Source organism: Oryctolagus cuniculus, chromosome 6, assembly GCF_051225735.1.
Source record: "Oryctolagus cuniculus isolate XC-2025 breed Fujian yellow rabbit chromosome 6, ASM5122573v1, whole genome shotgun sequence".
In the NCBI taxonomy this organism is placed as follows: Eukaryota; Metazoa; Chordata; class Mammalia; order Lagomorpha; family Leporidae; genus Oryctolagus; species Oryctolagus cuniculus.
In genome coordinates, this window is record NC_142872.1 from 122,189,538 (window position 1) to 122,216,623 (window position 27,086).

Genomic DNA, 27,086 nt, shown 5'->3' on the forward strand with positions numbered 1-27,086 from the left:
CATCTATTATTTTTCACTTTATGTTTCTGTGTGGGAGCAAACTGTTGAAATCCTTACTTAAGGTATACTAAGCTGATCTTCTGTATATTAAGATAATCGAAAATGAATCTTGATGTGAATGGAAGGGGAGAGGGAGTGGGAAAGGGGAGGGTTGTGGGTGGGAGGGACGGTATGGGGGGGGAAGCCATTGTAACCCATGAGTCGTACTTTGGAAATTTATATTCATTAAATAAAAGATAAAAAAAATTGCCTGTTCAAATCCTTTGCCCATTTCTTAACTTTGCCCACTGTTTGTTTTCTTGTTGTTGAGTTTCTTGAACTCTTTATAGATCCTGGATATTAATACTTTATCAGTTGCATAGTTTGCAAATACTTTCTCCTATTTGTCAGTTGCCTCTTCACTTTGTTTTGCAGTACTGAAGCTTCTTAGCTTGCTGTTGTTTTGATAGATTCCCAATTCTCTTACACCAATGTACTTTTTCTCTCCTTTCACCCTCCTGAGTCATCACATACATAGCCTGAGTTGCCTTTTTTTTTTTTGCATGTCTAGCTATATTTGCTTAGATGGTTGATATGATTTTAACATTTTGCAGTGTTAGATCTTTGTATTCCTAAAAATGTTTTTAACTTTATTCAAGAAGTTACAGAGGAATAGTTTGAACCTTTTTGGTACTGGTTTTAATATCTAATAAGCAAGATCTGAGTAGCATTTAATTTAGGTAATTTGTTTTCCACAAATACAGAGAGATCCTTCTTACTACTCTACTGAATTTGATTTTTTCAGTCTGGATAGTAGAGATAGGAACTATCCCCGGTCCATGGGAGATCAAGGTACTGTTTATTTCCTTGGCCTCTGGGATACTTATCAGTACTTCACTGAATACTCGAGGGGGCTCTTCTTCAGATCTCAAGCTCCCTCTGTGTGCAATTCTGTCCTCTTAAGTATTCTACCCTGTGAACTCCAGTAGCCTCAGTCTCTCCAGACTCAGTTTAATCTCCTTAACCCTTAGCTTAATCTCCTTAAATTCAGTCTCATGGCCTGAAAACTCTCCCAAGACAGTAAGCTGAAACAACCCTGCTTGTTTCCCATCTCTCAGAGATCACTGTCTTCTGTCTGACATGTAATGTCTTGAAACACTGTCCTAGACATTCTGCTGATTTTTTTAGCTTTTTTAAGCAGAAAGATGTATGTAACTCCTATTATGTCATCTTGGATAGAAGGAGAAATCCTTCCATTGTCTTTCAGTGTTTAAGATGAAGAATACACCATTTTTCTCATTTTTTATTTCTTTGTATATAACTGGATTTAGGGAATCTTCTTTTTATCACCAGTATTCTGGAACTTCTTTAAATATCATGAAATGGGTTTATTCTTTCATTGTGCTTGAATCTCAGGAGGCTCTCTCACTCTAAAGATTTGTAGTTTTAATCCGGGGATAATTGAAGAGGGTCTTTAAAAAGTAATTTCCTTCTTTAGATTTTTCTCTATTCTTTTCTTCTGTTCTTATAATTATTGACTATGTATATAATATGTTCTTATAACATGTAATAGAATATAGAATATGTTCTTATAATTATTATCTATGTAATATGAATGTTGGACCTAAGTGTCATCATTTTCAGTTTTCTTCTTAGGACTTTTTTTCGTCACCAGAAAATTCCTTTTACTTTATTTCTCTCCTCCTAGTGCTCCTCCTGGAGTGTTTTTAAAAATTTATATGGAGAGCTAATGCTGTGGCAATGGGTTAAAGCCCTAGCTTGCAGCACCAGCAACCCATAGGGGTGCTGGTTCAAGTACTGGCTGTTCCACTTCCAATCCAGCTCCCTGCTAATGCATTTGAGAAAGGAGTGAAGGATAGCTGAAGTCCTTGGGCCCCTGCACCCACATGGGAGATCCAGAACAGGCTCCTAGCTCCTGGCTTCAGAATGGCTCAGCTCCGGTATTCAGCCATCTGGGGAGTAAACCAGGAAATGGAAGACCTCTGTCTCTCTCTGTCTCTCTCTGTCTCTACCTCTCTTTGCAATCCATCTTTCAAATGAGTAAAATAATTTTGCTTTTGGGAAAAAGAAAAAAAAGATAAAATGTATATGGTTGTCAGGGGCCAGCACTGTGATACAGAACATTAAGCCTCCACCTGCAGTTGGCAGGTGGCATCCCATATGGACACCCTTTCGTATCCCAGCTGCTCCTCTTCCAATCCAGCTCTCTGTTAATGGCCTGGGGAATCAGTGGAAGATGGCCCAAGTGCTTGGGCCCCTGCAACCCAAGTGGGAGACCCTGAAGAAGTTCCTGGATCTGGCTTTGGATCGGCCCTGGTCTGGCTGTTGCAGTGATTTAGGGATTGAGCCAGTGGATGGAAGACCTCTCTGTCTTTCCACCTCTGTATGCCTGCCTCTCAAATAAATAAATACATTTATATGGTTTTCTGTATTATTTCTACATGATTTGTGTTTTTTCTTTTATTTCTCTCTTTTCCATGTTAGATACTTTCTCCAATGACTGTTGTTTAAAGAAAGAACTGTCAAAGTGAGCCTGGATTACCATGTTATTCCAGGCAGCAAAAAAGCTATCAAAGATGACTAATGTCATGTCAGAGAGATTCAGTATCCAAGCCCACTGACTCAAAATGTAACAATTTAAGCTACAACAAAGGTTATATTCATGGATTGGAACACATTTAATAAGTTTAAATCCTTGGGTTCATCAAAACAAAACCTAATTGGTCATTATTGGAGAATATAAGTGAACTACCTCATCCTTTTGAAAATTTCTAAGGCAACGAATGAAACGTTTATCATACCTTTTCTATATATAGGCAAATATCAAATGGGTGGGGTAATTTTTGTGGAAGCACTCAAACTAATCAATGAAGGACTGAATGAATTTCACCATTTTGCATCCCATAATAAATGGATGAGTAACACAACTGTTCATAGTAGAAAAGAAGACAACAGCTAGAATGCATTTGCCTTGAAATGGAAGGATACAACATCAGCAGAAATTTTTTCTTTCCAAAATATTCAACCTGGATCTGACCAGTCCTTTAGATCTAATTTACAGAAAATATAAAAGATAAAGATACATATTGGGCCGGCGCCACGGCTCAATAGGCTAATCCTCCGCCTTGCGGCACCGGCACACCGGATTCTGTCCCGGTTGCCCCTCTTCCAGGCCAGCTCTCTGCTGTGGCCAGGGAGTGCAGTGGAGGATGGCCCAAGTGCTTGGGCCCTGCACCCCATGGGAGACCAGGAGAAGCACCTGGCTCCTGGCTTTGGATCAGTGCGGTGCGCCGGACGCAGCGCGCCAGACGCGGCAGCCATTGGAGGATGAACCAATGGCAAAGGAAGGCCTTTCTCCCTGTCTCTCTCTCTCTCTCTCTCACTGTCCACTCTGTCAAAAAATAAAAAATAAAATTTAAAAAAAGATACATATTGAACTATACCACAGGATGCAACCAGTAAATCTTACAAAATCAACATCATCCTGTAGGGAAAGCCTTTTTTTCCCATAAATTTCAAATGAAAAAAAAAAAAAAAAAACAGAGGGATCCTATATGAAGAAAGAATTAAAAGACATAGAAATCAATTATAATGAATGAGCCTAATTTGGAGCCTGTTTCAAACAAACTATAAAACAAAATGATGACATTTGTAAATAATTGAAAAATTGAACACTGATTGGATATTGGATGATGTTAAGGAATCATTGTAAATTTATTTTAGTTTTGATAATAATATTGTGGCTATTTTTAAGGAGCTAACACCTTTAAGAAATTCATGGCATACAATTTTAAATATTTAAGCATGAAAAGATACAGTTCTTGTATTTGCTTTTAAATAACGCAGGAAAGAAAAAGTGAGTAAAGATAAAGATGATTCAAGATTGGCCATGAGTTGCTAATCACTGACATTATTCTATTTTTATATAGCGATAAAATTTTCCACAATAAAAATACTTTCAATTGAATGATTAGGGAATTCTGGGAGCAAGCAGGACTGGTAGATCAGTTGGCTGCACTATAGCAAATTGGGTCAGCAGGCCAGTTGTTTGTTGGGGAGTTAGCATTGTTTGATTGCTCTAGAGCAGCTCAGACTTTCCAGAGGCGAGTTTGCCAGTCTTCTGCCTGGGTTCTAGGTCCCTTCAAAGGATAGCCACCTAGTGGTCCCACATTTCCTTATGGAGGTTTCACTGCCTCTTCATGTTCAGCTGAACACTTTCCCTTCTTTCCTCTGTGTCTGAGAGTCATGAATTATTCCAAATAATAAATGTCCAGCATCATTCTTGAGGACCAAACCCACTGTGTACACAGAATTGGTGAGGAGATTTTGGTTTTCAGCTTTTCCCTCTTTAGAATTTCAGTTTAACAAGCACTCTGTTATTAGTTCCTTGCCCCCCTGTCATTTGGGGGGTTTCTGTTGTCTTTTAATCCTGGGGTATTGCAGGATGAAGCTTGAGATTTATCTATCACCAATATCCTTCATCAGCTTCATTCTTTGTAATTTAGTCATAACTTCTTATTATAATCTTGATGTGAATGGAAGGGGAGAGGGAGTAGGAAATGGGAGGGTTGTGGGTTGGAGGGATGTTATGGGGGGGAAGCCATTGTAATCCATATTCTGTACTTTGGAAATTTATATTCATTAAATGAAAGCTAAAAAAAAAAGATAAGTGAAAAAAAAACTTCTTATTTCCTACTATATCAAGTACAATTTCAATTCTGTTTTCAGTCTTCTAAAAATTGACTTAAATCCTTTAATATTTCCTCCTTGCGGGGGGGGGGGGGGGTCCCAGGAGGTAGAGGAAGAGAAAAAAGTAACACATGACATTAGTACCTCAACTTTTCTTAATCAACGCATCAATTTAACTAGAAGACCAGTGAAGACTCTGATTTAATATAAAAACAGATCCACTGGGGAGATGATATCTGTTTATCTTGTTTCCGCTCATGCCTAACACAGCGTCATGTGCAAGAGTAATGCTGAATAATGTTAACAACAGTCACAGATTTTTTTTTCTTACATTGTGATGGGTGGCAGGAGGTTAAAGGCACAAGTGCAGATGAAAACTCTTTTGCTCAACAAAGAAAGCAGAAAAATGTCCAGAGCTCAGAAATTGATCAGTGATGTATGTGCTATCATTCTTTTGAAAGCTGCATGTGAAATATTTTTGGCTTTAACTTTCCTTCCCTATACCAATCATCTCAGTTGTTAAGTTTGTTTAGAAAGTAATTTTTAAAAGATTAGGGTGATAACCCCAAGCCGGTTTGAGGCATGGTAAGTCTGCTGATGTGGAACACTTAAAATGTCCATTAGTACACCTCTCTCGTCACTTATCACCCAGGGGTCAAGTCTTGGGTATGAAAGTTGTTTATAAATTGGTAGCTTTATTTTTAAAACAGAAAGAAAGGAGTGAGGTGAAGGTGGGCCAGATATTGTACAATTAAACTTTTTAGAGATCTGTACACATTACGAGCCAGCCCAGAGCTTTTGAGTATTTTATAACTAAACCATTAGCCACTAATCTTCTGTTAGAACTCGATGCAAAAGGTATCAATCTGTTTCTAAAACCATGAGGTCTTTTTGGGAAGCCAGTTTTTTCTACATAATCCCTCAACAAAAGGAGATAATAACTTTTATTTAGCAGACACAATCCCATGAAGCTTATGATTATCTATTTCCCAATGATTTTTGTATTAGGGAAACTTGTGATGGTTCCCATGTTTTGGAAATGTGGTAAGAGAGACCAAATTGACCCAATTCAACCAGCCTCCAAAAAATTGCACCTTCTTTTAAATAATGACTACTTCCATTTCTATCATGGGTCACCAGGTATGCTCTTACCCCTTTAAAATATCCCTATGTGTCATCTCCTCATTCCTACTCAGGTGCTCATACTACAGCAGACTCCCCAGTTCCAGCTCTGATTGGCTTACGCAATCTATGTACATCCCATTCCCCTGGCCATTGATTGGCCAGGTTATCGATTGGCCTAGTTATTGATTTGGGAGGCGGTCATGTGATATGCAAGACATATACTGGACCAATCAAAGTGAACCTGAGGGTACTTGCCCTGGGATATTGAAACAATCATTTTTGCCACCATGAGGTAGCTTAGTCTGAGAACTGAGCTGCTACCTGATGGGAAACAAAACCAGAAAAATCACGGAAAAACAGAGCTGGGACTATGATTAGCATCCATTTTTTTTCTTTTTTCATTTTTTTAAGATTTATTTATTTATTTGAAAGTCAGAGTTATACAGAAAGGCACAAAGAGAAAGAAAGAGAGAGAGAGAGAGAGACATCTTCCATCCACTGGTTCACTCCCCAAATGGCCACAACAGCTGGGCCAATCTGAAGCCAGGAGCCAGGAGCTTCTTCTGGGTCTCCCACGCGTGTGCAGGGGCTCTGGGACTTGGGCCATCTTCTGCTTTCCCAGGCCATAGCAGAGAGCTGGATCAGAAGTAGAGCAGCCGGAACTCAAACCAGTGCCCATATGGGATGCCAGCACTGCAGGCCGTGGCTTTTCCAGCTATGCCACAGTGCCGGCCCCAGCATCCATTTTAAGACTGATCTATTCAAGACATTTTATGAGATACAATTTTCTACCACAATGAAAGTGTCCAGGCTCAAATAACCAACATCTAGGGAAGCACTGTTCAATTTAATTTTTTTTGTGTGTAGGGGGCAAAAGTGAGAAAAAGTACAGTAACATTCAGAAATAGAGAGGTTGAACAATTGCCCAAGGTTGTAGAGTGAGTCAGAAAAATGAAATTGGTTTCTTTATAACTTCTTCTTCTTCTTTTTTTTTTTTTTTTTTTTGACAGGCAGAGTGGACAGTGAGAGAGAGACAGAGAGAAAGGTTTTCCTTTTGCCGCTGGTTCACCCTCCAATGGCCACCACAGCTGGCGCGCTGCAGCCAGCGCACTGCGCTGATCCGAAGGTAGGAGCCAGGTGCTTCTCCTGGTCTCCCATGGGGTGCAGGGCCCAAGCACTTGGGCCATCCTCCACTGCACTCCCTGGCCACAGCAGAGAGCTGGCCTGGAAGAAGGGCAATTGGGACAGAATCCGGCACTCTGACCTGGACTAGAACCCGGTGTGCCGGTGCCACAAGGTGGAGGATTAGCCTATTGAGCCGTGGCGCCAGCCTTTATAACTTCTTATATTCTTGCATACTCACGGCCTTTCACACACATAGCTTCCTTATGTGTGCTGATATATAACTTCCATCACATTTTTCTAGTTCATAGAGATGTTCCACAACTTCAAGTAAAGAATTTAGATACTCATATCATTACCATACAACCAAGCAAAGTATTTTCAAAGGAAGGGGAGAAATATCACATTTTTTTGGCCTATTTTGCTAGCATGTTGGCTACATACCTTCTAGACTATGTAGTAGGAAAAACAACACCCCCATCTGCCCTCCTACAATGGTGTCCATTGCTAATCCCCAGAAACTATGGTTATGTTAAGTTATACATCAAAAGGGCATTAAATTTGCCAACCAATTGCTCTTAAGACTAGGAGCCTATCCTGGATTATCCAAGTGTACTCCATCAATCACAAACATTTTTATAAAGTGAATGAGGGAAGCAGAAAATGAGCCCAAGAAGGTTGTGGGAAAAGGATGAAGCCTGGAGTTGCTCACTTTGAAGACATAGGATGAGGTGACAAATCAAGGAATGTGGCAGCCTCTAGATGCTGAGAAAGGCAAGAAACAGATTCTTACCTAGAGTTCCCAGAAAGCACAATTCTGCCAACACCTCGAGTTTAGCTTTGTCCAACCCATGTCAGACATCTGATCTCTAGAATCATAATTGAGTTTTATTTAAAGCACTAGTTATAGCAGCTAGTAATGAATACAAACCACAACTTATGCTTTTTTTTAAATTGTGCTTTCTATTTACTAGTAGAAAATTTGTTCAAAAGGATTAATGCAGAGACACTCAATAGGAAGTCTGAAGATGTTAAATCTATAGGTAAGTCATTTGACACAACTGCTATATTTGTTTTGAACATAATTTAACAATAGGAACTTGAAGGGTTTGGGTTTTTTAATAATCACAGAGTCAACTTGTGTAAGGTTGTATGAATATTCTTCCTCATTTTTGCTAATACAAAATGTCTGATCCTCTATAAGAAATCACTACCACATTTTTTCCTACAAGGTTTCAGGCTCCACCACATAAAATAAACTCAAGTATTATGGTTAAACTGTGTATGAAGCATATTATTGATGGTCTTTCCAAACTATCCACCTTTTCTGTTTTTATAAATTAATAATTCCATTTAGATATAATGGCCCCAAGTGTTTACTTTCACTATGAAGAAAAACTATTATTAAAAATCATTATATTAAGGCTTATGAAGCACTTAGACATTATGCTACCCCTTGAATGTATTATCTTCTTTTTTTTTATTTTTTGACAGGCAGAGTGGACAGTGAGAGAGAGAAAGGTCTTCCTTTGCTGTTGGTTCACCCTCCAATGGCCACCACGGCCGGCGCGCTGCGGCCGGCGCACCGCGCTGATCCAATGGCAGGAGCCAAGTACTTATCCTGGTCTCCCATGGGGTGCAGGGCCCAAGCACTTGGGCCATCCTCCACTGCATTCCCTGGCCACAGCAGAGAGCTGGCCTGGAAGTGGGGCAACTGGGACAGAATCCGGCGCCCCGACCGGGACTAGAACCTGGTGTGCCGGCGCCGCAAGGCGGAGGATCAGCCTAGTGAGCCGCGGTGCCGGCCTGTGTTATCTTCTTAAAACAATTTTATTGAAGTATAGCAATGAAATGTAAAAATCTGCACATATTTAATATTTACAGTTGATGAATTTGGAAGATTCATACACCACAAAATCACCACTACAATCAAGCTAATAAACCAACCCATTACCTTTAGAAATTTCCTCTTGTCCCTTTTTTCTACATTTGGAAAGAATACCTAATTTCCATCTATCCTCTTATCAAAATTCTAAGTGCATATTACAATAGGTTAACTATAGATACAATGCTGTACAGATCTCCAAAACTTATTCATATTGCATAAGTCAAAGTTTATTCCAATTGGACTCCCCACAGCCCCCAGTAACCAGTGTTCTATTCTCTGCTCCTAAGATTTTATGTAAGGGGTTATCATCACTAGCCCCATTCAATATAGTTCTGGAAGTTTTAGCCAGAACCATTAGGCAAGAAAAAGAAATTAAAGGGATATACATTGGGAAGGAAGAACTTGAGCTATCCCTCTTTGCAGACGATATGATTCTTTATTTAGGGGATCCAAAGAACTCTACTAAGAGACTATCGGAACTCACAGAAGAGTTTGGCAAAGTAGCAGGATATAAAATCAATGCACAAAAATCAACAGCCTTTGTATACACAGACAATGCCACGGCGGAGAAAGAACTGCTAAGATCAATCCCATTCACAATAGCTACAAAAACAATCAAATACCTTGAAATAAACTTAACCAAGGACATTAAACATCTCTATGATGAGAATTACAAAATCTTAAAGAAATAGAAGAGGATACTAGCTAGGATACTAACTGTGAGGGCACAAAGGCTTAGACAGGTAAAATAATTCATTCGATATCTCAAAAATAATAAATGAAAGCACTAAGTCTTAAACCTAGGTCTCCCAAAGTCTAAAGCCCAGTGTTTAAGCTTCTATACTTCAAAAGTGTAGCAATTTGAATGGAACTCTGAATTAACTCTGACCACGTTCTGAAAGTTATTTATGAGTGGTGCTTTCTGAACTTTGTCTGTTCACTGAGGTCTTATTCAGCAGCTTGTTTATTTTACTAAAATCCTAATTTTGGTTTGTACACTATAAGATTTACCTCTTTCTTTGGAAAGTGAACTCCAACTCTTCATTATTTGAAGATTCGATGCAGATGGGGTTCTGGCTAATCGAAGTTTAACTGCTGAAATCCAGGAAAAGCACAGCGTTTTCTCCCTGAATGAAAACAGAACAGTTTGCAAATGAAGTCTTGGGCAGGCTGAATATTCCAGTATACATCTGCCTGGATTGAGACCCTTCACAAGAACCACAATTTCTGCGGGTAGTGGAAATAAACACACTCCACCCAATTCCATTATTGCACAGTTTCCACAGGTCAGGTGACATGTCTGTCAAAGGAACAGAAAGGGCTTCCTCAAGAGTACCTGAGCCATTGATCCCCCATACCACCTGCCAGTGAGACTGGCTATGCCAGAGTTGGGGCGCAGGCTTTGGGTCATTCCACTGATCTGGAGGAGAGCCTGTTTGTTGTTGAACACCCAGAGTCCCACCTTTCACTCTTTTGCTCTGATTCTGGCCCACAATCAACACACAGCCTTCTCTACTATCTGTCCATTGCAGTTTTTTTGTTAAGAACAAGAGATAACCTCCACTGAGCTTCTTTCCTTGACAGACATTGGGCAAGGTGGTGTGCAAATGTTCTTCTGGTCCCTCCAAAAAGCTGCAGAGAAGATAGTGCCTCTGTTTTCAGCTGAGAAAATTGAACTTCAGAAGAGTTAAAGAACTTTCACTAATTCAGACCACAAAGAAGCAATGCATACTTACTACGATGCTTAGCATTTTGCTAAGCCTCAGGGATGCAGGGATGAAGCATCCTTACCCTCAGGGTGCCCACGGTCTGATGAGAATGTCAGACACAGAAATAGATAATTATTATATTTAATGGGAAATCAAGTGACAGACTTGTGAACAGGGTACGGTGGGGCAGAAGGAGGGTATGGGTTGTGGGGAGGAAGAACAAAGTCCATCGAAGGAATCTGAAGGAGGAGATACATGAGTTGAGTCTTTATGTTTGCAGAGGAATTATTTAGGTGAAGATATTGAGGCAGAGAAGAGACTCCTGGGAGGGAGCAAGGGAAGTAGAGGCAAAACAACAAGCAGCAGCTGGATGCACAAGGAAACATTATGGTGTTAAATGAGGTGGAAGCCTAAAGGAAAAAGACAACAATTTGGGCTGCGGATGCCTACAGAAGCCAGAAGCCAGATTTGGTTTGATAACCCTGTGTGATGGATACTTGTTTTTTTTTTTTCAGGAGTTTTAGGATATTTTAAATATTGATAAGGATATGATGTAGCAAATAAAGGATTCCTCATCTTCTAGAAGCTAGATTTTTTTAAAAAAATTATTTATTTGAGTTACAGAGAGAGAGAGAGAGAGAGAAAGAAACAGAGATCTTTCATTTGCTGGTTCACTCTCCAAATGGCCACAATGGCCGGGACTGGGCTAGGCCAAAGCTGGGAGCCTGGAATTCCATCTGGGTCTCCCCTAGAAGCTAGATCTTGTGTTCAATGTTCTTACCATAATGAAAAATAGAAACCATAGGAATATGTCTTTTATGCTTTCTGACTCCTTCAGATTTGCAGAAAACCTAAGGGAAATCTTGATGTAATATCTATTGACAAAAGCTTGTCCCTTCTATACCACTGTGGGTTGATTTTTGTGTTTGTGGCAGTCAAAAAGCCTGCCAGGAGGCCAGTGTTGTGGCATAGCAGGTTAAGCCACCTCCCATGATGCCAGCATCACATAAGGGCACTGGTTCATGTCCCAGATGCTCTATTTCTGATCCAGCTTCCTGTTAACACACCTGGGAAAGCAGCAAGGAAAGCACCAAGTGATTGGGCCCGTGTCACCCATGTGGGAAACCTGGAAGTAGTTCTTGGCTCCTGGCTTCAGCTTGGCCCAGCCATGACTGTTCGGCCATTTGGTTAGTGCACCACTGAATGGAAGATCGATCTTTCTCTCTCTCTCTCTCTCTCTCTCTCTCTCTCTCTCCCTCTCTCTCTCTCTGTAACTCTGTCTTTCAAATAAAAATAAATCTTAAAACAAAGCCTGCCAGGAGGGTTGTTCTGGATATTTATAGTGCTTCTTCTCAGTTCTGGTTTCTGTTGCAACAACCCCTGCCTCTGTGTATTAGCCATGCTCAAAAGAAGACAGGAACCCTGACAGCACCTAAGTACCAGCAAATATACACAGTTTGATACTTATAACCATTGAAGGTAAATAGCTAGAAGCAAAATTAATTCAAAAAGGCAAGGCCCTAGCAACATATTTTTCTAAATCATCTTACTTAGCAGAAAAATGGCCAAAAAGATATTATTGGGTGAAACACCTGCAGCCAGAGAGAACTGATGCTGATTTTATCCACATCTGAAAAACAGCTCATGATGATATCATCTAGTTATATAGCTGTGCTTTAAGAGACAGGGCACTATTTGAGTACCCGTATGTGCAGAATATGCTCTGATAGGACAATGTGTAATCTTAATTTTTTTTCTTTTTTAAGTGGCCAGTACAACAAAAGAAGAGTGAATGAATCAAAGTTGTAAAATATGCAGCTGCAAAAAAAAAATGTGTAAAACCCAATGGGATCTTAGAGATAAATTTGTGCAGCCCCCTCATTTACCAGCTTAGGAAACAGAAGTGATTGAAGGAATTTATTATTCTTATCCATAAAAATCACCCCTAGGACCATAGAAATTATCTGGACTAGAGACAGCATCCTTGCAAAGCCTCAAAAAGATCTCCATAAGCAAAGTGAGTCATAACAACCTCTCTAATTGTGGGAACCGAACAGTAGCAGGTTGTAAAAGGAGAATGTAGCATGTTCCCATAAACCTGGGATAAGCCCTGGAGACGTGTGTGACAGGCTTGAGAATACTCATCTCTATCTTATCAACCAGGGCACCTCTCCTTGGGGGTTCAGAGTCTAGTAAAGAAAAATGATACAGTCTTCTCAACGACTTTAAGTGATTCCAAGAGCCACTTCCACTCAAGAGCGAAAGAACAGAATGTAAGTTCTAAAGGACAAGGCATCCTGAATAAAGGAATGTGGTACCCTTCTGGAACAGAAAAATTCACTCATTGGCAGGCATCACACCCCTGACTGCCACTGAAGGCTTGTATGAGCTCTTTTTCCAGTAGGGGTGATGGGCTACAGCAAACCACCCCACTCTCTCATCACTACTTGTGAACATGGCTTACAGATTTTGAAAAGGTCAGTGTTAGAGGTGTAAACCATAACCAAGGAAACATTTTTCTTTCTTCAAATTCATCCATCCTTTGGATAGATCAAATATAACCATCGCTAACATACCACACTCCACCCAAGAAGCTGCCCAGACTAGATTAGAAGACAAACACAGAAAGTCACACCAACCACCATGAACTCTGACTTGACCCCTCCTGGCCCACACCTGTGACAGAAAGTACCATCAGAGCTATAGTTCCAAAGAATCATTTCTCACCTCACTTGTTTACACATGGTGTCATCATCCATTTGTTGGAAATAGCTGCACTCACCCATGCACACGGATTGGTGCTGGAATCTTGGTGTACCCTAGGGATATTGAGCGAGTGACCAAGTCTTGGTGTCGAGACTCAATGGCCTTGCTTTCCAGGAGAATGACCCATCCTAGGGTGGGTTGGGGACTCAGCAGGAGAACAACCTAGGGTTTCCACTTCCCCTGCCCATGGAATTAGGCTCTTAAAAGAGAAGTGCCACAGGCCTAGGATGCTATAATTATCTCAGCCATTTAAGGATTATGCTCCTGGGAGGCTGTAATTATCCAAATATTGTTGCATTCAGGGATATTTTACTTACAAGGGAGTGCCTTCATTTTTACAGGATCTTTCAAGGGGGCCCAAAGGGTGTGTCCTCTCTAATGTGGTTCCTTAAAAAGCTAGAAATAAACAACTGCATCTGGCATGAGGGTGGGGTCCAGCTAGATCCAGCCCAACCGGGACTTTCGACGTGGGCAGAAAGGAACCACCTTCCTTTTGATGCCTTAAAAAACAGTTATCAGTCACTCTGGGTGAAAACCTGGGCACTTAATTCTTTCTTAGTCCCACCCTTGTCCTCCCCCAGACCCACCCATAAATACCTCTCTAGTATGAAATGCATCTATTTGAGAAATTATTAAAGAAAATTTGAGGCTATGAAAATACAGCCTCTTCCTGAGGTTTGCTTATCGTATTATTCACATCATGATGTCTTCTCTACCCTGGAGGTTGATTTTCGATACTCCCTCTAAATCCAGTGCAATGTTGCTTACTATATATATTATATCCCAAAGTGGTGGGATGGGGAACACGGGAGAGAAGCACTTTAGTGTGGAACAGAGAAGCTTCATTCAGTGAACTTGATTGCAATAGCTGCTTTTGTACAGTTCTTACTATGTGGCAAGCATTATTCCAAGTGTTTTAGGTGTCCCCTCAACTTTGACCACATCCTTATGTGGTAGGTACTGTCACCAACCTCCCTTTACAGATGATGAAACCAAGGAACACAAAAGTTGGCTAACTTCCTCATCATCACATGATATGTGTCAGGATGAGGAACAAAGCCCACAATCTGACTACAGTGACAACTGTGCCATGCCAGCTTCCAATCTAGGGTATCTGTCCTGTGCCAGAATTTGCAAGCAATGCAGTGGAAGGAATGGCAGTGATAGGACATGATTTCCACCTTCTGGGTCTTTGTGAGCTACGAAGGAAAAGATACATGTATAAAACTCACTGCAGTGCAGATGTGACAGTTATAGTAGGAGAGACATAAACAACTACTGCAAGAGCTTAGGAAAACATCAGGTCCTTTTTAAAAAATATTTTTATGAGGGAAGCAGAGAGACAGAGAGATATACAGAGATCTCTCATCTGCTGGCTCTCACCCCAAATGCCCACAAGAGCTGGGGTTGGGCCAGGCCATAGCTGGGAGTCAGAAATTGAATACATGTCTTCCCCATGGGTGGCTGAGACCCACGTACTTGAGCCATCACCTGCTGCCTCCCAGGATATTAGCAGGAAGATGAAATAGGGAGCAGAGCCAGGACTTGAAACCAGTTGCTCTAATATTGGATGTGGGCATCTTAACCTCTATACCCAATGCATCTGATTCTTCTGTGGTATTAAGAATGGCTTCAAGAGGCAGAGCCCAGCTAGTGGCTAAGAGGTCTGAGAAACCACCTCCCCACAGACACCAGAGTGAACAGTGTTATACACACCAATAGCCACAATAAAGTGAATAAATAAAATTGGAAATAAATTTTATCAAAGAAGTAAAAGCACTCTTCAGTGAAAAACTGTAAATCACTGATGAAAGAAACTGAAGAAAACACAAAGAAATAGAAACATATCTTGTGTTTATGAATTGGAAGAATCAATATCATTAAAGTGGGTATACTACCCAAAGCAATTTACAGGTTCAATACAATCCCTATCAAAATCCCAATGACATTTTTCATAGAAGTATTAAAAATACTACTAAAAATTGTATGAAACCACAAAGACCTCAAAAGCCAAGTGACCTTGAGCAAAAAGAACAAGGTATAAGGCATTACATTACATGAGTTTAGAATATATTACAGAGCTATGGTAATAAAAACAGCACAGTATTAGCATGAAATCAAATTTACTCCTGTTATGCAGGGATGGTTCAATATTTGCAAATCCATGTGATAAACCACATTAACAAACTGAAGAACAAAAACCACTTTCACCATTGGTATTCAATATAGTCCTGGAAGTTTTAGCCAGAGCCATTAGGGAAGAAAAGAAGTCAAAGGGATACAAATTGGAAAGGAGGAGTCAAACTATCCCTATTTGCAGATGACATGATTCTTTATATAGGAGAACAAAAGACTCAACCAAGAGACTATTGGAACTCATAAAGAGTTTGGTAAAGTAGCAGTATGTAAAATTAACACAAAAAGATCAATAGTCTTTGCATAAATAGACAATGCCATGGCTGAGAAAGAACTTCTCTAAGATCAATCCCATTCACAATATCTACAGAAGAAATTAAATGCCTTGGAATACGTTTAACCAAGAAGGTGAATGATCTCTATGATGAAAATTATAAATGTTAAAGAAAGAAATAGAAAAAGACACAAAATTGGAAAAATTTTTCATGTTCATGGATTAGAAGAATATAATCAAAATGTCCATATTACTGAAAGTGATTTACAGATTCAATGTGATCCCAATCAAAATACCAACAACATTCTTCTCAGATCTAGACAAAACGTGATGCTAAAATTCATATGGAAGCCCAAGATACTCAAATAGCTAAAGCAATTTTATACAAAAAAAAAAAAAAAAACAAAGCTGGAGACATCACAATACCAGATTTCAAGACATTCTATAGGACAGTTCTAATCAAGACAGTCTAGTACTGGCACAAAAATAGACATGTAGACCAATGGAAAACAGAAACTCAGAAATCAATCCATGCAAATATAACCAACTAATTTTTGATAAAGGAGCTAAAATCAATCCCTGGAGAAAGGACAGTATCTTCAGCAACTGGTGTTGGGAAAATTGGATCTCTATGTGAAGAAGTATGAAACAAGACCTCTACCTTACACCTTATACAAAAATATACTCAAAATAGATCAAGAATCTAAATCTATGACCTGATAGAATCAAATTACCAGAGGAGAACATTGGGAAAATTCTGCAAGACATTGGCATAGACAAAGACTTCTTGGAAAAGACCCCTGAATGGGATTACATCAAGCTGAGAAGCTTCCATACTACTAAATAAACACTCAACAGAATGAAGAGAAAACTGAAAAAAATGGGAGAAAATATTTGTGAACTATGCAACTGATAAAGGGTTAATATCCAGAATCTATAAAGAGCTCAAAAAACTCAACAACAGCAAAACAAACAATCCAGCTAAGAAATGGGCAAAGGACTTAAAATAGGTATTTTTCAAAAGAGGAAATCCAAATGGCCAATAGACACATGAAAAAATGCTCAGGATCCCTAGCCATCAGGGAAATGAAAATCAAAACCACAATGAGGTTTCACTTCACCCTAGTTAGAATGGCCTTCATAAAGAAATCAACAAATAATAAAAGCTGATGAGGATGTGAGGAAAAAGGAATCCTAATTCATGGATGGTGGGAATGTAAACTAGCACAGCCATTGTGAAAAACAGTGTGAAGATGCCTCAGAAAGCTAAAAATAGCGATAGAATAGGACCCATCAATTCCAATCCTGGGAATTTACCCAAGGAAATGAAGTCAGCATGTGAAAGAGTTAACTGTATCCTGGCCAGTGCTGCAGCTCAATAGGCTAATCCTCTGCCTGCGGCGCCAGCACACCAGTTCTAGTCCCAGTTGGGGCACCGGATTCTGTCCCGGTTGCCCCTCTTCCAGGCCAGTTCTCTGCTGTGGCCCAGGAGTGCAGTGGAGGATGGCCCAAAGTGCTTGGGCCCTGCACCCGCATGGGAGACCAGGAGAAGCACCTGGCTCCCAGCTTTGGATCAGCACAGTGCGCTGGCTGCAGCGCGCCAGCCACAGCAGCCATTGGAGGGAGAACCAACAGTAAAGGAAGACCTTTCTCTCTGTCTCTCTCTCTCTCTCTCTCTGTCCACTCTGCTTGTCAAAAAAAAAAAAAAGAGTTAACTGTATCCCCATGTTTACTGCAACTCAATTCACAGTAGCTAAAATATGGAATCAACTGAGATGTCCATCAATTGATGACTAAAGAAAAAGTGATGTGTATATAGAATACTGCTCAGCCATATAAAATTACAGGCTTGAACAATGGGGTTTTTTTCTTACTATTTGCTGAATTATTTACTTAGTGTAGGGTTAATCTTTTTTAAGATTTTATTTATTTGAGTGGTAGAGTTATAGACAGAGAGAGGGAGAGACAGAGAGAAAGATATTCCATCCACTGCTTCACTCCCCAAATGGCCACAACAGCCAGAACTGGGCCAATCCAAAGCCAGGAGCCAGGAGCCAGGAGCTTCCTCTAGGTCTCCCACAGGGGTCCAAGTACTTGGGCCATCTTCCACTCCTTTACCAGGCCCTAAGCAGGGGACAGGATCAGCAGTGGAGCAGTCTGGTCCAGAACTGGCACCACAGGTGGACGGTTAACCTACTACAGCACAGAGCTGGCCCTAGGGTTAATCTTAGGAGTATAAAGTAAAATGGGAGTAGATCATTGTAAAAATTAAGAGAAGCCTTAGGAGAGGAACAAGGAGGCATGGTGGGAGCATGGATGGGAAGAAGGGTAGGGTGGGAAGTATCACTATGTTCCTAAATCTGAATACATGAAATGTGTATACCTTAAATAAAATTTTTAAAATGCAAAGGGAAAGGGAAAAAAAAGACAAATATCACATGATCTCATTTGTACGCAGTCTTAAAAAATTAATGATCTCATAGAAAGAAGTTAAAAATATATAATTGTGATTACCAAAGGCTGAGGAGGGAAGTGGGGAGGGAGGTGTTGGGAAAGGTTAATTCACCGGTATTAACTTTCAACTACATGGGAGTAAAAAGTTCTGGTCTTCTATTGCATAGTAGGGTGAAGATAGATAATGTTAATTTACTGTATATTTCTCTATAAAAAACTAAAAGGTAGAATTTTTTATGTTTTTACTATAAAGAAAAGCTAAATGTTTGAAAGGATAAATATATTTACCCTGATTGGTTAGTACACAATCTATACACATAACAACACATCACATAAGACCCCATAAATATGTATAATGTTTATATGTCTTCTAACTTTTTAATAACAACTTTATTGAAGAATAGCTTCATAGACTGGGAGGAACTGACATGTGGATGGACTTCTCACAGCACCAGCAAGCTGGTTGGCAGACTTCTTAGGAGGAAACCAACTTCCTCCAAAGAGTTGGCCTGGAAGCTGCCAATCCTTCTTGAGGTGTAGTCTCAGAAGTTCCTAAACACCACATTTGTCACATTTTATTGGTCAAAACAAATTGGGGGAGCAGATGCAGCTACAAATCTACCTCTACACCTGCTACTGGTCAGGTCAAGACTGGAGATAATGACATATGGCTCTTACCTCAGCAATCTAGTGACTCATGCCATAGAGATTTACAGTTAGATAGGAGGAAAAAGTTCTGGTGTTCCAAGGCACAGTATGCTTAATAATGCACAGTAGATCTCAAAAATAGTCAGAAGAGAGGATTTTGAGTGTACTCACCTCAAAAAAAATGATGAAAGTTTGAGATGATAGTTTTGGTAATTATTTTGAACTATTATCCAATATATACATTAGTCAGGCTCAGGTGTGTGGTACACCACATAAATCACTGGTTGGGAGATGCAGGTAGTCCATGTCAGTGCCTGGTTCAAGTCCTCGCTATTCCTCTTCTGATTTAGCTTCCTGCTAATGTGTGCCCTGGGAAGGCAGTACCTGGGTTCCTGCCATCTACATGGGAGACCCAAATTAAGTTCTAGGCTCCTGGTTTTGGTTTGGCCTAGTCCTGGCTGTTGCAGGCATTTGGGAAGTTGACCAGCAGATGGTGTATCTCTCTCTTTCTCTCTCTCCCCCATCTCTCTCTGTCTGCCTTTAAATCAAATGAAAAAATAAATTTTAAAAAGATCTATTTATTTGAGAGGCAGAGTTACAGACAGAAAGAGGGAGAGATAGAGACAGAGACAGAGACAGAGAGAGAGAGAGATCTTCCATCTGCTGCTTTACTCCCCAAATGGCCACAACAGCGCTGATCCAAAGCCAGGATTCGGGAGCTTCCCCCAGGTTTCCCACAGGCGTGCAGGGGCCCAAGCACTTGGCCCATCTTCCACTGCATTCACAGGCCATTAGCAGGGAGCTGGATTGGAAGTGGAGCAGCCGGGACTTGAATCAGTGCCCATTTGGGATGCCAGCACCATAGGCACAGGTTTAACTTAATACACCACAAAACCAGCCCCCAGAAAAATAAATATTTTTAAAATCACATTGTACCAGGGCCAGCACTGTGGCATAATGGGTGATGTTGCCACCTGCAATGCCGGCATTCCATGTGGGAGCTGGTTGGAGTCCCAGCTGCTCTATTTCTGATCCAGCTCCCTGTTAATGCACTTGGGAAGGCAGCAGCAGATGATCCAAATCCTCGGGCCTCTGCACCCATGGGGAGACCTGGATGAGGCTTCTGGCTCCTGGCTTCAATCTGACCCAGACCTGACTATGGCAGCCAGCAGAATGAACCAGCAGATGGAAGATCTCTCTATCTCTCCCTGTCTCTCTAACTCTGACTTTCAGATAAATAAGATAAATTTTTTTAAAAAAATCACACTGTACCTCATAAATATGTATAACATTAAGCATCAATCAAAATCATAACTTTTTCCAAGATAGAATAAAGACACACAACAGGGGCTGGTATTGTGGCTCAGTGGGTTGAGCCACCACCAGCAATATCAGCGTCCCACACAGACTCTGGTTTGAGTCTTGACGGTTCTACTGCCAATCCAGCTGCCTGCTAATGCACCTGGAAAAGCAACAGATGATGATTCAAGCCAACCACATGGGAGGCACAGATGGAGTTCTAGACTCCTGGTTTCTGGCCCAGCTCAGGCCACTGCAGCCCATTTGGGGAGTGAGCCAACAGATGGAAGGTCACTCTCTATTCTCTCTCTCATTCTCTGTCTTCCCATCTCCTCTTCCCTCCTCCTCTCTGTAATTCTGCCTTTCAAATAAATAAAATGAACTGCTTAAAAAGACACACAACAATGGGAGAAATTCCTAGATTTTAATAGGATCTTTATAAAAATAAATTCAGCTACAAAGACATTTATAGGACAGTGAGGATTTAAAACTGAACTCATTATCGGATGAAATAGGAAATAAATAATATTCTTAGACCTAATAGTGATATTGTGGTTATGTAGAAGATTGTCATTTTTAAAATTTATTTTACAGATAGAGTTAGACAGTGAGAGAGAGAGACAGAAAGGAAAGTCTTCCTTCTGTTTGTTCACTCCCCAAATGGAAGCTACAGCTGGCGCTACACCGATCCGAAGCCAGAAGCCAGGTGCTTCCTCCTGGTCTCCCATGTGGATGCAGGGTCCCAAGCATTTGGGCCATCCTCCATGGCCTTCCCAGGCCACAACAGAGAGCTGGACTGCAAGAGGAGCAACCGGGACTAGAACCCGGTGCCCATATGGGATGCCAGCACTGCAGGCAGAGGATTAACCAAATGAGCCACGGCACCGGCCCCGAAGATTGTCATTTTTAAGAGGTGAACTTTAAAATATTTTCAGGATGAGAAAATCATATTTGCAACTTACTTTCAAATGATTCAGAAAAAACAATAGATAAAATGTTAACAATTATTGAGGCTAGGTAGTAACAATATGGTTGATCTTTTTGTGATTAAAAAGTTGGAGGGCCGGCACTGTGGCATAGCGGGTAAAGCCTGCAGTGCCGGCATCCTACAGGGGCACCAGTTCGAGTCCCAGCTACTACATTTCCAATCCAGCTCTCTGCTATGGCCTGGGAAAGCAGTGGAAGATGGCTTAAGTCCTTGGGCCCCTGTACCCATGTGGGAAACCAGGAAGAAGCTCCTGCTCCTGCAGATTGGTATAGCTCTGGCCATTGCAGCCAGTTGGGGAGTGAACCAGAGAATGGAAGACCTCTCTCTCTCTCTCTCTCTCTCTCTCTCTCTTGCCTCTCCTTCTCTCTGTGTGTAACTCTGATTTTCAAATAAATAAATCTTGTTTTTAAAAAGTTGCAGATGAAAAGACAATGTCCCAATTTTAACTTTCCATGGTAGGTTTCCCTAGGATAAAGCCAGCCAGACAGACACATAGACATCATATGTAAATCTGTAATTGCCCTCACTGAATACCCTGACGTAGAGGGTTCCTGCCAGTAGGAACTGTCTTCCTGCTGAACAAGCTCCGCGGGAGCTGCACTTAGAGCTGGAAAAAGTGTCTCCAGGAGGGGAGGGGTTGCTGTATCCAGCCTTGCTACCACCCTGCTGGCTACCCCATGCTTCATTTTCTGACCACCCCCCCCCCAAAATTGCTTTTCCTTCATTTCTTTCTGCCGCTGAGAAAATTAAGAACTGTCTCACAAGAGACTTCCCTTCGTGTTAAGAAAAATCCTGCAAAAGTGAGACAGATGATCAGGGAGCACAGTACAGGGCACTAAACAAACTACAACTTCCCACCAAGCCCAGTGCCTTGTCCACAAGGAAGCCCCTTTCTGATGCCAGCTACAGGTAGCTCCTGCAGGGGGGACGGTATTCAGACACATCAGGGAATGCTGAATTCAGTCTTGTACCTACCTTGCACCTTGCTTCTGGGTTAGGTTGGCATCTTAGCATACACTTCCTTCCAGGTTCAGGTTGGGCTCCGAGGACCCATGTCTTTCCCAGAGTACACCACATTATCATACCTTTCCATGGGTCTCCATGCCTGAAGCCAAAACTGCCACTTAATAAAATCCAGAGCCATTGTATTGCTGTAAGAACAACATGGAGCCGGTGCCGCGGCTCACTAGGCTAATCCTCCGCCTTGCAGCGCCGGCACACCGGGTTCTAGTCCCGGTCGGGGCACCGGATTCTGCCCCGCTTGCCCCTCTTCCAGGCCAGCTCTCTGCTGTGGCCAGGGAATGCAGTGGAGGATGGCCCAAGTGCTTGGGCCCTGCACCCCATGGGAGACCAGGAGAAGCACCTGGCTCCTGCCATCAGATCAGCGCAGTGCGCCGGCAGCAGTGCACCAGCCACGGCAGCCATTGGAGGGTGAACCAACAGCAAAGGAAGACCTTTCTCTCTATCTCTCTCTCTCACTGTCCATTCTGCCTGTCAAAAAAAAAAAAAAAAAAAAAAACATGGACCCTTCTTTCCACAGAGCATCACTGCCACATGTGTCAGCCTTCTCCCCCAGTAGAAGCCATGCCAACACTGCTCTTCCTTCCTCCAAAACTCTACCTACTAAAGTAGTTGCAGTTCATTTTATCCGCCGCCCACCTCCTAAACACACACACTGTGTCACTGAAGTTCTGTCTTCCCCTGGCTACCTTACTAATATACTTCTTTGAACCATTTTCTACTTTGCTTCTCCCTCCTGCTCTCTGTCTTTGTCTAGTTCTTCTTCCCTCTTGCATGAGCTGTTCACAACTGATATTTTTTCGCTGCATTGGTAGCTTCCAACCCTGGCTGGGTGTCAGAATTAGTTGTGGAACTTTGAAAGGATCAATGTGCATAAGCCCTAATCTTGGAGTTGTTGATCTAGCACATCCAAGTGGACAGCAACCATTCAGTTTTTCTAAAGTTTCCCCCACAATTCTGGTATATTTCTAAGATAGACATCACACTTCTGCCCTTTCTCTTCCTGAGAAATCTCATCAACTAAATAAATGAATAAATGAGAGAATGAATGAAAGTCATGTCTTCAAATGTTATGCCTATGTGGATGACACCCATGTCAACTAAACCTCAAGTTTTTCCTAACATTAAATTTAGCATTTTAAGAAGGCAGTTTGGTAATTCTCTTGTATTATAGAGCTGAGGGTTAACTCCAGATCTAACATCATCTTTCATGATCATCTGGCTTTTGTAAGGATAGGGCTGATAAATTGAATATAGACATAATAGACCATCACTCATGCGTAATTTGGGTCTTTGAAGCTGTTAGTAATCTTCTCAACCCCCTTGGAGGCAATATTGTTTTATTTATTCTCTGATGGGAGCATGTGGGCAATTTCAGAGGCTTCCACTTGGTTTTCCCCACCATAAAAGCTCTGGCCCCAGAAGCCATGGAATGCAGGAATGCATGTACAGATTTTGCCAACTACTAAGTGTGTTCAGGTGTGTTTGTGGTTCTAGTAGACCCAGTGAGGACCAGATCTCTTCTAAGACTCCACTCATTAGTGAGTCATACAGCAGGCCAGGGTGATGCTTTGGGTTGCCAGGTCAAAGTTTTTCTAATATACAATGATATCATAAAGAAAAAAAGGAACAATTTTCTTAACATGGTATTTTCCACTTATAATGCAGAAAGAATAAGTACCATTTTGCAGTTCCTAATTAATGAATGGGTGCAGGCAACAATCCTCAATGGATACTAAAACAACTAGCTAATTGGGTTAGATGAATCTTATGATGAACAGAGAGTCAGACAGCAACCAAATCCATTGCTCAATCTCCCACTAAAAGAGCAACATCTACACATTATGGACTTCCTGATATGATAGACTATGAAGTGTACCTCCTTTCACATATTCTTGCTGAAATAAAATGCACATGGATCTAATTCTAGGCCTAAGGATTAGATCAGAGGAAAAATAAGTGAAATAAGCCATTTGAAAGACAAACACACACACACACACAATCTTATCTCCATCCACTTCTTCATTTCTCCAAACGCCTGCAGCTGGTACAGGCTGAATCCAGGGGTCCAGAACTCAATTTGGGTCTCCCAAGTGGGTGGCAGGGAACCATGTACCCGAGTCATTACCTGCTGCCTCCCAGGGTGGACATTAGTAGGAAGCTAGGAGTAGAGCTTAGACATGAACCCAGGCACTCAGTTATGGAATGCAGACATTCCAACACCCACCCCATATATTCTGTTTTATTTTGTCTTCTACATTGACCTATATCTTGCTTCCTCCATTTATGGGATACCAGCTAACATGGGAAAATATAACACCGTGTGACAAAACATATCTAGAATGTGGTAGGAAGAACTAGCGAACATTTCAAGAAAAAATTACGTTATTTTTGGATCAGACACTGGCAATGAGTTTAAGCAACAGGTATCCAGTATGAATTCATGGTCATGCTCTAGTTAAGCCAGCTGAGAGCACAGAGGAAAGCAGATCAGTTCCACTGCAGTATCAGTGAGCCAGCCATGAACTTAAATACCTCCCGAGTTGAGTGATGGTCATGTGAGCAGATCTTCCTGCCTGTCACTTTGGATTTTTTAAAAAACTTAGTGGTTGAAAGCCATTTGTGTGAAGTATGGCAGGCCTCCCTTGAAGAGGGTTTCATGCACGTATCCTGCAAATGAATACAGGATATAGAAAACAAAATTCCCAGAAATGGAGACTATCTTTGGATATCACTCCATCTCAAAATATCTGAATTTCCTCCAAATGATAATGTGAAACTTTCATATGATATGATCTATTGAAAACCAAGACCTCAAGAGTCAAATCAATGTGCAAACATTTAAAACCACCACTAACACAACATTTCCCTGCATGCCTATATAATTAACCTAAGCTTTGGGACCCACAGTGCATCCGTAGATTGGAGGCCTTCCCAGGGTTAAACCACTGTACAGAAAGGACCTTTAAAAGATTCAAACAAATACAGAACTAACAAAATGACAATTATAATCACCCATTTAAATAGATGTATTTTGACTTCTATGCTCATTTTATCCCAGTCATATTGTTGTGCTCTAAGTGTCTGTCCACACTAAATAGTTCTTAAATGAATAAATAAATGATGTTTAGGATGTAGTGTTACTTCAGAGTTTCTTGGTATCTAGCGATATTTAAAAGCTGGTTTTTGATAAAACAGTAAACATGAAAATTTCAAAAGATTGGCTAGGGAATTTTTGTGTATGTAACTAAAATTTTGAGGGTTAGTCTGGTTTCTGGTCCAGATGGATCAGGTGATACAAACAATATCATCAGGATGTGCTTCCTCCAAATGTCTCTGTTTTCCAGCGTGCTCTGCCCAGGGCTGCCAGCACCCCAAGAATACAGTTTTCCTCTCTGAAATCCCAGCAGAGGAAAGCACTACATGAAAGTGCTGGTCTTCCCTCTGATTTAACAGCTTTGCAATCTATTTGCATCCCTCCATCAATCACACTTCCATGCCCTCATTCACCATGTGGTCACATGACAACCTTGAAACCCTTATAGAGACTGGGGACATCTGGTTCACTGGTTGGCCAGCCTGGATCTCATGTTTACTGTTGAGCTGGAGAGTAGGCTGCCTACAAGAGTCACACAACAGTAAGAACAGATGATCTCCAATAAAATTTGCAGTGCTGTTACCTAAGGTAGGAGAATGAATGCAGCAAAGGTAACATAATTTGTGTTGCGTACATAATATCATGATTTTGCTATGGAGGGGAAAGGCTGCTGCTAATGTCAAGTCATTTGTTTATCATCTAAGATGATTTGCTGCCATCAAGAAGTTAGGGGACAATGACAGCACATTTTAGGAAGATGCCTCTGCAAGTACATTGTCTATCATTATCACTTCCTGAGGCACAAGGAGTTTTTCTCTGGAACTTAATAAGGTGTAAATCCAGTCCTTCTACCTGCTTCTATTTTTTGGAAACACAAATCTAAGGACCTTAATGCAGGGAGGAAGGAAAAGTAAGAAAACAGGGGAGGTCTGATTGAAGAGTCTCTGCTAATTCTCCTCAAAGCTGCCACACTGGAGAGCATCCTTGTCGCAGCAGTCCTGCCCTCAGGGGCTCCTTTTGGAATTACCTTCAGAGAAAATTTTCAATCCTTGATGGAGAGCAGAGACCTTGTCTATCTCCATGGCTCCCTCAAACCAAACACATACAGCCAACCTTCACTTGCAATCAGCATCAGTGAGCACAAGAAATAAGCTCTCTTACATGAATGAGAAATAAACTTCCGTGGTGCTCAGGCATTGATAATTTATGCCTACCACCAAGGTCCTTGTCTATCAGGAAGATGGGGGAAATGCTAATCAATCAAGGAGAAGGTAATACAAGCCAATACATAGCTGAAAGTAAAAGTGCCTGGTACATATTACATGTTCAATAAATGCTTTTGAGTGCCTAAATTAGAAAGTGCTAAAATCTCTTTAGATTGATCCTTCCCCCAAAATGACTTAATTTTAAGTGGCTTTGTCTGTTTGCATCATATTAATGAGAAGAAATGAGCCTAAATTTTAATAAGTGTATTTCAGGTGGATTTTTTTATATAAGGTCTCCTGCATGCTATCATGTATATTCTTATTCAAAGCTATTCTCAGCTGGGACAGAGAATTGATACTTTCATGATATGAACATGGAAATTCCTAGAAGACAGGTGTTAAAGTCACACTTAGCTAGTAAGTACACCAGTCAAGATCAAAACCTTTTTCTTGCTCTATCATATACATCCTTAATCCTCACATTGCTATAATCCAGCCATATGACCTGCAACAAATCTCTAAAATGTAGGTTTTTGGTAAAATTAAAAGTTGAAATAGAATCAAAGTAATTTTCAAGTATTTAGGCGAGCTTATTTTTTAAAAAAATAATTTTCAAACGGTTTCTTTGGGAAAAAATAAAAACAAAAACAAAAATAAAAAATAAGT

At 40.9% G+C, this 27,086-nt stretch overlaps 1 long non-coding RNA gene across 3 annotated transcripts in view; it reads right to left on the reverse strand.

The window, feature by feature from the left end:
• Positions 1 to 27,086, reverse strand: part of LOC149126280 (uncharacterized) — a 136,953-nt gene that overhangs the window by 87,579 nt on the left and 22,288 nt on the right. For 2 of the 3 annotated variants that reach the window (XR_016234945.1, XR_016234943.1), the window contains 2 exons: positions 9,836 to 9,951; positions 6,256 to 6,450 (listed from right to left, as the gene is read on the reverse strand). This is a non-coding gene — a long non-coding RNA (uncharacterized LOC149126280). Of the gene's footprint in view, positions 1 to 6,255; positions 6,451 to 9,835; positions 9,952 to 27,086 lie in introns of those variants that run through there. The other variant, XR_016234944.1, reaches the window with a different exon arrangement.